This window comes from Dromiciops gliroides, chromosome 2, assembly GCF_019393635.1.
Source record: "Dromiciops gliroides isolate mDroGli1 chromosome 2, mDroGli1.pri, whole genome shotgun sequence".
In the NCBI taxonomy this organism is placed as follows: Eukaryota; Metazoa; Chordata; class Mammalia; order Microbiotheria; family Microbiotheriidae; genus Dromiciops; species Dromiciops gliroides.
Window position 1 is genome coordinate 552,410,877 of NC_057862.1, and position 11,446 is coordinate 552,422,322.

Sequence of the window (11,446 nt, forward strand, 5' to 3'; positions counted from 1 at the left end):
TGGCTATGTTTCGCAGTGTAATAAATACAGGAGCAAAAATAGGACAGTCACCTTTGAAATCCTTTGATACTAGTCAAACCAGGTCATGCTGCACATCCAGGACAATAGAAGAAAAAAACACGAGTTTTAACTTTTTCCCTCTTCTTTCTAGAAGATAGCTCATACTGGAAAGGAGTGTGAGACATCCCATATGTGGAAGGAAGGAATAAAACCAGTACTTATACCTTTCTTTGCATTCCCAGACTTAGCACATTGCTTGGCTTTTAATAAATGCTGATTGGTTGGTATGGTTATGGGAACCTTGCAGTGGTTTAGCTGGGCTAGACCAAGGGTTTACTTTCCTATCTTTGTTGTTGTGTGTGGCCCTAGAAGATTGGGAAGGACAGTCAAGAGATTTTGTGATATGTCCCTATTTCTCTAGGGATCTTGTGAAGTTCATGGTTGGCTCCTGTACTACTTTGGAGCAGAATTTTTTATGCCAAGAGCCATGAGCTTATACAACATATGCTTAGTGCCTGTTCTATAGAAAGAAGTCCCTGGGCTAGGCCAGGCTTGCAACAAAGGTAAATAAAACACAGTCCTTGTCCTATGTGTTGTTTAAAATCTAAATGTGTGGCGGCCTTAAATTAGAAGCTTTAGCACCAGTCTTTGGGCATTAAGCATGTATTAAAGCATACCAGGTATTCACGTGGAGTTCAGAAAGTTAAGAAAAGGCCTATCTAGCCTAGAGTTCCATCCTGGTCTGCTTCTTCCTCAAGTCCTCTGCCACAAGCCTGCTTCAATCATGAACTCCTCAGCAAACTGAGTGTGGAAGCTTTTTCATAGGTCCAGAGCATAGGAGGTCCTTACACACTGCTTCAAGCTGATTGGCAGGCATCATCCAAATCCATTGGTTCACTGGGCTTGAAGGTGGTCTCGAGTTAAGTTCAAAGTTTTTACCTTCTGAGAATAATACCTTCTCAAGGGCTAGCCAGATGTGCTTACAATCTAGTTAACTTGAAGTAGGCTAATCAGCAGTCAATCACTCTCACTTAATTCAATCAGTTTAGATTAATCTCCAGGTGGGCCTTTGAGTATCTGCTAAATCCCATTATTTTATCACACCTCCAAGACCTTGCAGAATAGACAAAACCCATTGTCTCAGTTTGTTTTCCTAACCTGGACCAGACCTTTGTTTTAAGTGAAAATGTCTCAGATATCATCCCCCCCCCCCAGGGATGGAATGTTCTAGTGAATTACTTGATATAAAGAACTCCCAGGTAGGGAGCCCTCTATTAATAAAGGCTGTACAATTTAGAGAATTGCCAGGGACCCCGAGAAAGAAGTAAGCCACTTGCCCAGAGACATCCAGTAGGTATCAAAGGCAAAACTTCAACCCAGATTTTCTTGACTCTGAGGCTCTTTCTACTTCATTCTACCTCTCTTTGGGCATCTTAATGATGCCCAATACTTTGTTTTTTTTTTCTTTCAAAACTTTTTGGACCTGTCTTAGACACACCATCCAATGATATGATTGACTAGAGATGATGATGGAATTGGCAGCATCTTAGAAATAAGATCATAGCTTCTAAGGAGGAACCTTAGAGATGACCCATTCTAATGCCCTCATTTTACTAATGAGTAAACTGACTCCCAAAGGGGTGAAATGAAGTGCTCAGGGCTAAACCAATAGTAAGTAGCGGATAACTAAATCACATTAAAATGAAGTGGTATTCTAAGAAACTCTCAGGATATATGCTTGTGGACATACACACACACACACACACACACACACTCTGTGTACATGCCTGTATATAATAAATACATATACACACAAGTCTTTATATATCTGAAACTTTTAGCACACATGCATACAAACAATACACATGTGCATACACACATGTATGTGTGTAGAAAAAAATAGGGACTTAAGGCAGAGGAGCTAATGGAAGGGTGTTTCTTTGACCCACAGGATCCAGCAACCAGTGAAGCAGGAGGATAGACACATTCTCTTTCTACTCCTAAGATGAAGTGAAGTTGAGTTGTGGGTGTGTTTATGTGTATATGTGTGGGTGTTCATATGGAGACTACCAGAAATGCTAGAACACCAAGTTTATAGGTTTCATTAGATATAAATAGTACAATAATTTTGAATAATTTTGATAGTGAAAAGAACAATGGAACTTGTCATCATTAGACCCGAATTGAAGTCCTAAAAGTGCCATCTATGAGTTGTATAACCTTGAGGATATCATTTAGATTTTCAGGGCCTCAATCTTCTCATATACAAAATGTTGATAATGATAATTGTTCACTCTCACTCACAATGGTGTTATGAGCATCAAATGAGTTAGTTTATGTAAATAATTGACAAGATTATATATATGTAAAAGCATAATTGTCAAGCAGTATACATTTAAGATACTTTTACTAAACAACTATTTATCCCTGCCTTGAAGGTATGCAGGGTTTTGGTCCTTGCTATTTATGCAGATGATTTATGTGAGAACACTTGGAGCTTCTAGTTATAGTTAATCCTCGGCAGAATATCTCTGGTGGGAAGCTAGGTGGCACAGTGGATAAAGCACTGGCTCTGGATTCAGGAAGACCTGATTTCAGATCTGTCCTCAGACACTTGACACTTAATGTGTGATCCTGGGCAAGTCACTTAACCCTCATTGCCCCACACAAAAAAATCTCTCTGGTACTAGGGTTCCAATTCAATAAGGTTTCTATGATGGTCTGAATGATTGGAAATTAGGAAATTAAGTGGCATAGTAGATAGAACCCTGGTTTGGGGTATGGGAAATATGTCTTTGAATCCTGTATTGGGTTACAAAGAAGGCCTTGTTGTCTTACAAGAAGGGCTTTGATAAAGATATTTCAATATGTTGAGTTTCCCTTGTAATCCTACATATTTTATTTTATGCATTTAAAACATTATTCTGAGAAGGGGTCCATAGGCTTGACCAGACTGCCAGTGAAGCCAATGACACACAAAAATGGTTTAAGAACCCCTGCTCTAATCCATCTTCTATGTGGCTTCCAAAGAAAAAAAGTTCCTAAGCACAGATCTGAACACGTCACTCATCTATCTAGGAATCTTAAGTGGCTCCCTCTAAGATAAAGCACAAACTCATCAGCCAGGAATTGAAGGCCCTCTATGATCTTGTTCCCACCTATTTTCTAGGCTTATTTCATATTAACCCCTTTCACACACTCTTCCTTTCAACCAAGATGTACCTTTAGGTATTCCCTTAAATGGAACTTCCATTTCCCATTGTTGTGCCTCTGCATGTGTTGTATTATCCCCTCAGCTCTGCTTCTTAAATTTCTAGTTTCTTTCAAACTCAATTCAGATGCCACCTCCTATTGGAGGGCTTTCCTCTACCTGCTAGGTGGTATGGTGGCTATAGTGCCTGAATTGAAATCAAGAAGACCTGAATTTCAATCCTGCTTTAGATACTAACTGTGACTCCGGGCAAGTCATTTAACCTCTCAGCCTCAGTTTCATCATCTCTAAAATGGGGATAATAACATCTTGCTCCATAAGCTGTTGGTGAGGATCAAATGAAATATTATGTAAAGTGCTTTGTAATCCTTAAAGTGGCATATAAATCCAAACTATGAGTATTATTCATTGTTCTTATGTGTCCTTCAAATTACCTTGTGTTTACTCATCTTGTTTACATGTTGAAAAATGTAGAATGTAAGCTTTTTAAGGACTATTTTTCGTGTCTTATCTGTGTTTTCCCAGACTAGTACTATGATTTATACTTAAGTGCTGAAACATGTTTGGATTGAATTGAATTTTATTGGTAGTTCTACCCTTTCTATGTCTCCATGGCTGAACATATACATAACCATTCCCCTCATGCCTCTCTGGCCAGTTTAATGCCTTCTAAATGATTCTCGGTTTAGAGCAAAGCTTCATCTGTCTTGCCCCAAATACAGGTTTTTCTATGTCATGACAAGTAATTTCATTGTGGTTTTGTTTATATTGCTTTTTATTAAAATTAATTTCATTTTTATGTTACCCACATGTTCTAATGTATCATTCTATCTTCTCCTACCAGAAATCCATCTCTTTTAACAAAGAATAAAACAAAAGCAGAAGTTTAGAAAACTAAGCAATGCATTGATAAAGTTTGGCATTATATGCTCTGTTCCATATTCATCCTCCATGGCTTCTGCAAAATAGGTGAGAGGTGCCTTTTCATATATCTTGTTGAGGGACAAACTTGTTCATTATAGTTTTATAGTTTTGATTGCTTTATTATTATTCTTTTCATTTACCCTATTGTAGTTAGAGGTGTGGTGACAAACGTTTAACAACCAGATGTCATTCCCCAAAAACACACACATAGAGGACATAACTTTTTATTTAACCTTGTTTTATTAGCATTTTTTTCCATCACTTTCCTAAGGTTAGGCAATCCTTAGAACAACATATCAAGTTCTGATTTCAACATCTGTCAATTTCCGAGGTGTAAATGCTGACACTTTAAATTTAACAATTGGGTCTTATGAACTTCTTTAAGCTGGCTCCAGCATACCACTGATTGTAGTCATTATTTATAACATTTTTCTGCTTCAGCTTACTTCATCTTTCATCGTGTATTTTCTCATGTTTCTATTCTTCATATTCATATTTTCTCCCAGCACAATAACGTTTCCTTTTTTTCATGTACCACAGCTTGTTTAGTCATTTTGTAACTATTTCCAATTCTTTGTTACAAAGAAATGAATTGCTCCAAATATTTTCATCAATATAGATAAAAGGTATAAACATTGTAGATACTTCGGGGGGGGGGGAATCAATGAGGATTAAGTGACTTGCCCAGGGTCATACAGTTATTAAGTGTCATGTGTCTGAGGTCAGATTTGAACTCGGGTCCTCCTGAATCCAAGGCTCGTGCTTTATCCACTGTGCCACCTAGTTGCCCTTGATAGATTCTTAATGTAATCTAAAATTGCTTTCCTCATCCACAGCTTCAACATCAGTTCATTAGTATTCCTGTCTTTGTACAACCCCTTCCTCCATTGCCTGTCCCTATCTTTTGTCGTCTTTGTGCGTGTAGTTTTGCATTTTTATTATTATTAGTGATTTGAAGCACTTTTTTCATTTAGTTTTATTTAATTTTCATTTCCATTTTCTTTCCCTTTACCACCCCTCCTCACCTAGTGAGAAGGCAAGAAATGAAGTCATCCAAGACAAATTTTGGCATTAGCTGTGTTCCAAATCAAAGAAAGAAGAAAAAGAAAGAGAAAAAAAAGAGATTATGCTTCAATCTATACTCTGAGTCCATTAGTTCTCTATTTCATCATAAATCCTTTGGAATTGTGGTGAGTCATTGCATTAATCAAACTTTCTAAGTCTTTCATAGTTTATGTATTGTTACTATATTGCTGTCATTTTATTGTATACATTTTTTTCTCATTCTCACTTCACTTTGCCTCAGCTCATATAAGTCTTCCTGGATTTTTCTGAAACTCTCTCTTTCATAATGTCTTAAAGCACAATATTATTTTTTCATATTCTATGCCATTGCTTTTTCACCCATTTTGCAATTGATGGGCATAACCTCCATTTTAAATTCTTTGCCACCACAAAACAGAATGGCTATAAATATATTTGTACCTATGGATCCTTTTCCTTTTCCTTTGATCTCTTTGGGGTATAGATGCAGTAGCTGTATTGCTGGGTCAAAAAATATGCACAGTTTAACAGTTTGGGGTCATAGTTATAAAGTATTTTCCAAAATAGTTGGTCTAGTTCAGAATTCTACCAAAGTGCATTAGGGTACCTATTTTCATATACCCCTCCCCACCAGGCATTTTTCATTTTCTTTTTCTATCATCTTAGCCAATCTGATGGGTATGAGTTGGTACCTCAGAGTTGGTTTAATTGGCATTTCTCTAATTATTAGTCATTTTGAGCATTTTTTTTCACATGCCTATGGATAGTTTTGATTTTTTTCCTCTGAAAATTGCCTGTTTATATCCCTTGAGCATTTATCATTTGGGAAAAGGCTCTTATTTTGAGCTTATCTTTGTATACAGTGTGAGATGTTAGACTACGCACCAGTTTCTGCCCAGTTTTCCTAGCCGTTTTTGACAAATAATGAGTTCTTGCATTGATATCTGGCGTCTGCAGGTTTATCAAACACGAGTACTGTGCTCACTTGCTTCTGTGTGTCGTGTACCTAATCTGTTCCACTGATCAACCGCTCTATCCTTATCCAGTCCCAAATTGTGCTGATGGTTAGAACTTTGTAGTACTGTTTGAGATCTGGTACTGCTAAAACCTCTGCTTTCCTATTTTTTATTCTCTTTATCTTTTATTCCTCCAAATGATTTTTATTATTTTTTCTAGTTCTATAACATAATGTGGTAGTACATTTATTGGTATGGCACTGAGTAAGTAAATTAATTTAGGTGGTATTTTCATTTGCATTATTCTGAGTCTTCCTACACATGAGCAATTAATGTCTCCAATTATTTAGAGCTATCTTTATTTGTGTGAAGTGTTGTGTGATTGTGTTCATATAATTCATGTGTGTATCTTGACAAATAGCCTTCCAAGTATTTTACACTGTCTACAACTATTTTAAATTGAATATCTCTTTCTATCTCTTCCTGTTGGGTTTTGTTGTCAAAATATAGCAATACTGATGATTTTTGTGGGATTATTTTGTATCCTGTAAGTTCGCTAATGTTGTCAATTGTTTGACTAGGTTTATAGTTAATTCTCTAGGGTATTCTAAGTCTATCTGCTGCAAAAAGTAATAGTTTTGTTTTCTCATTGCCTATACTTATTCTTTCAGTTTCTTTTTTGTGTGTTATTGCTAAAGGTAACATTTTTCTGGTATAATATTGAGTGATAATGGCCATCCTTGCTTCACCCTGGATCTAAGTGGAAAGGCTTTTCGTTTATCCCCATTATAGAAAATGCTTGTTCTTATGTTTAGATATTATTTTAAGGAAAACTACATTCCTATGTTCTCAAGTGTTTCTTAATAAGGAATGGGTGTTGGCATTTTGTCAAAAGCTTTTTCTGCTTCTATTGATATGATCATAGGATTTTGTTTTTCTAAATTATTGATATGGTCAATTATGCATATAGTTTTCCCACTAGTGAAGAAGTCATGCATTTCTAGTATAAATTCTACCTGGTCACAGTGTATAATCTTAGTGATATATTGTTGTAATCTCTTTGCTGATATTTTATTTAACATTTTTAATCAATATTCATTAGAAAAATTGGTCTTTCCTTTTTCTGTTTTTACTCTCCCTATTTTATGCATCAAAATCATATTTATGTTATGGAGGGAATTTGATGGTATGCCTTTTCCTATTTTTTTCAAACAGTTTATATGATATTGGAATTAATTGTTCTTTAAATTTTTGGTAGATTCACTTGTAAATCTATCTTATCCTGTTTTTCCCCCAGGGAGCTCATTTATGGCCTTTTCAATTTCTTTTTCTAAGATAGAGTTATTTAAGTATTCTATCTCATCTTCTTATAATCTGGACGATTTGCATTTTTGTAAATATTCATCTCCTTTCCTTGTTTCTTGTTTATTTTATGGTTAAATTTATATAGTGCAGAGAGGGGGTAAATTGGGTTGAAACCAGAAAGAACAGCAGATGAAAAGTGGAGTGATCTGAGAGTGCAGTTTCTCCCCTCTATAGAGGAAGGCATTGCAAGGTGTTTGGTACTCCATTCCCCCATCTTCCAATCAGAGGGAAGAGGAGGTTGAAAGAGGTGGTGTTAATCAAGATTTGAGTCAGTTGCATGATGGTGAATTTAGAAGTGATAAGCTCATGAGGGTTACATTGTTCTACAATTGAAATTAGGCAGATGCAAAGCGGAGTGAGGAGGAGTAGGCAATTAATAGATGTTTATTGATCTATTCACTTACTCTCAAATCCTATTGTTGCTTTCCCTTATATTGAATGATGTCATCTTCAACAATGTCAAAGGACCCTCCCTTCAGGGATCTGAAAAAATTTAAACTGGCTGTAAGTAATTTGGTCTAGGGCATGCTTTGATAGCTATAGACTTCTGACCCCTGTTTGGGTCTGAACAAAACAGTTGATTATATTGGGATAATCTCAAAAAATATTAAGGGGCAAGAAAAAGGGATGCATTGGGAGAGGATAGAGGGAAGAGACAGGAAGAATGGGGAAATTTTTTCTTCCATTAAAGAGGTGCATAAAAAAGAGCTAAAGTGAAGGAGAAAACGGAAAAGATGGTGAAAAACCTCTTGAACCACACTTTCATCATAACTGGTTCAGAGGGAAGAATATATCTACACATTCGATTGGGCATAGAAATCTATCTTGCCTAGCAGGGAAGTAGGATGGGAAAAGGATAAGTGAAAGGGAGGCATGATAGAAGGGAAGGTAGATTACAAGAAACTGTGGTCAAAAGCAAAACAAACTTTAGAGGGGGAACAGGGTCAAAAAAAAGAGAGGAAGATAAGCAGAAGAAAATAGAATAGGGGAAGATACACAGTAATCATAACTGTGAATGTAAATGGGATGAAATCGTCCATAAAATGGAGATGTATAGCAGAACAGATTAGAAACCAGAACCCAACAACATATTGTTTACAAGAAACACATTTGACACATAAAGAGACACTCAGAGTTAAAATAAGGGGCTGAACTAGAAAAAAAAAGTCAGGCACGGACAGCTAGGTGGCACAGTGGATAGAGCACCGACCCTGGATTCAGGAGGACCTGAGTTCAAATCTGGCCTCAGACACTTGACACTTACTAGCTGTGTTACCCTAGGAAAGTCACGTAACCTCAATTGCCTCACCAGAAAAACAAAACAAAACAAAACAAAACAAAACAAGGTAGGGACATCAATCATGATCTCAAACAAAGAAAAAGAAAAATAGACCCAATTAAAAGAGATAATTAGGGAAGCCATTTTGCTAAAAGATACCATCAACAATGAGATAATATAAAAACAGCAAGTTTTACTGTTAAAGGCCTCATTCCTCAAATATATAGGAAATTGAGTGAAAGTTATAAAAAAGAAGAGCCATTCTCCAATTGATAAATGGCCAAGGGATATGAATAGGTAGTTTTCAGGAAAAGAAATCAAAGCTATCTCTATCCATATGAAAAAAAAATGCTCTTAGTTACTATTAATTAGTGAAATGCTGATTGAGGGAACTCTGAAGTACCATCTTACACCTATCAGAAAAGATAAATGCTGGAGGGGATGTGGGAATAAAGGTACACTAATGAATTCTTGATAGAGTTGTAAACTGGTTCAGACATTCTGGAGAACAATTTTTAACTATGCCCAAAGGGCTATATAGTTGTGCATACACTTTGGCTCAGTAGAATCCTGCTCCAGATCCAGAGCAACAGAATTGTAGGCAGATTCTTGGCTGGCACCCTCTCTCCTGGTTAGCTAGCTACAAATCCCAAGCTCATTTTGGCCTATGTCTAATACCCTTCTTTAGTGTCAGAAGGACATAGCTTTTAGTTTACTCTTCTTCCTCTGCCCTTAACTTATATAGCCAAAGACCTCAGCCCAGTTCTGGGGCTGGAAGGCTATATAGTGGCTGTCCTGCCTGTACTTTCTCCCCATTCACTCTAGTCTCTGGTTAAATCACTATATGGACTTGAACTTGAAAACTTACCCATTATGGTTTCTACTTATATTTTCTGAACACTCAATTCTGAACACACTTCCTCAATCTCTGGCAGAGTGGTTTTGAGGGAGATCTGAGCTATCTTGCTTCCTTTTATTCCATAATCTTTGCTGGTGTCAGCTGTTCTTTCAATCACATTTTGGGAGAATTAATTCTGTCATTTTTCTCAGTTTGGGGGGAATCCCTTTTAAAGCAATCTCTCAATGTTTTCAGTACTGATTATTTTATACTATAAGTAGAGTCTGTGAACAACCCTTCCATTAGCTGTATCCTTTTGTCTTCTAATTTCACTTATTGCTAGAATATCAATATTGATGTAGTTCATTTCTTCTGATAGCTTTTCATTTAGTATTTGGACAGAGATCTCATATTTAAAGTGAATATAGCTAAACAAATGCTTTTAGATGGAATTTATTTTCTGAGAATTCCTAATAGCAATGATATCACAAATCTGAATCACCCCACCCCCACCCTCAAGGACATATTTTGGGTGACTGAAGGAGAATATAGAAATGTATTTATACTGAGACAAAGCAAGATATCTTAGTAATAATATAAACAGGAGAAGCTTCCACTCTATTATTTCAGGTGTGCTGCCCAATAAAGGACTAGTAAATTAGAAAAAGGAATAGAACCAATAGATTGGTCTAGACTAGGGTAAGATTTTGGGGTCTAGTCCTCTTCTTTCTTATACTGCATTTTCTTCCATGGTCTATACCACCCTATAGGTTAACGATTCTTTAGCTGAGTCCTGTGAACTTGGTGGGTGGTGGTGGTTGTTTTTTTTTAAAGGATTTTGATAATTGTATTTCTATATAATTGGTTTCCTTGTGTGGCATTCTGCAAAATTAAATGTCTGCTCAGTGTGGTACTGGGATATTTGGAGAGGAAGATATGCCTTAGGAAAAACACAAATCCACCATTTGAGTAAGGACTAACACACAAAATTAATATGATTTTTAAAATAAAAGAAAAATGACTGCCATTTTCTATACTATGCTGCCACCCAAAGCAACATGGTATCCTGTCTTTATTATAACCTGCTGCATAATCTCTTTTCAGAGGAAGACAGCAAAGTTATCCATCTCATCCTACTGCAATGCAACTTGCATGTCCTTGATGTATGTACATTTGGAGATACTGGTAATGGATTCTGCTTAATTTATTGCTTTGACAGATGTATGCTGGCCTCTGATCCATTTCCAGTACCTTGGCACTTGAAACAGTTGTCTGTATTGAGCTATTCCACTGGCTTAGAAAACTGGGATATCTATCTGTCATCCAGGTTGGTTTGTTTTCCCGGTTTTTCCCCTCGTTGCCTCAATTGCAGCATCTGTGCCTATCAGCCAAGCATCACTCAGGCCAACCATTTGGTGCAGAAGAGAAATAGCAAATGAATTACCTGTTTTTACTCAGCTTTAATGGGCTAAAATTAAATTGAGTTGCATTTTCAACTGCATTTTAATCTCCTGAAAGGTCTTCCTGTACAGATGAGCTCACGACCATAGAGTCCAAGTTTGGGCTACTTTTACTTTCCTTTTGGTTTTGAGCCAAGCTTCCTAGGAGATGCTAGAAGATTGATTTTCTTTCTGTCCTCAGATATAGCAGTGGAAACCAGTGGGAAGAGCACTGAACATTGTAATAGAAGGGAATAACTCCTTAAAAAGGTGAGCTGGTTTTTCCAAGTGAAGGAGAGCTACCTGAATAAGTGAAAAAATCAATTAAACAAGCAATTATTCAGTTCAGCAAACATTTACTAAATATCAAGGGGCAGCTAGGTGGTGCAC

General features: G+C 36.7%; 1 long non-coding RNA gene across 1 annotated transcript; it reads left to right on the forward strand.

Annotated features, from left to right (window-relative positions):
- Positions 1 to 4,137: 4,137 nt before the first annotated feature.
- On the forward strand, positions 4,138 to 10,944 carry LOC122740171. Its single transcript, XR_006354713.1, has 3 exons — positions 4,138 to 4,180; positions 5,165 to 5,325; positions 10,837 to 10,944. It is a non-coding gene; the product is annotated as an uncharacterized LOC122740171 (long non-coding RNA).
- Positions 10,945 to 11,446: the final 502 nt, after the last annotated feature.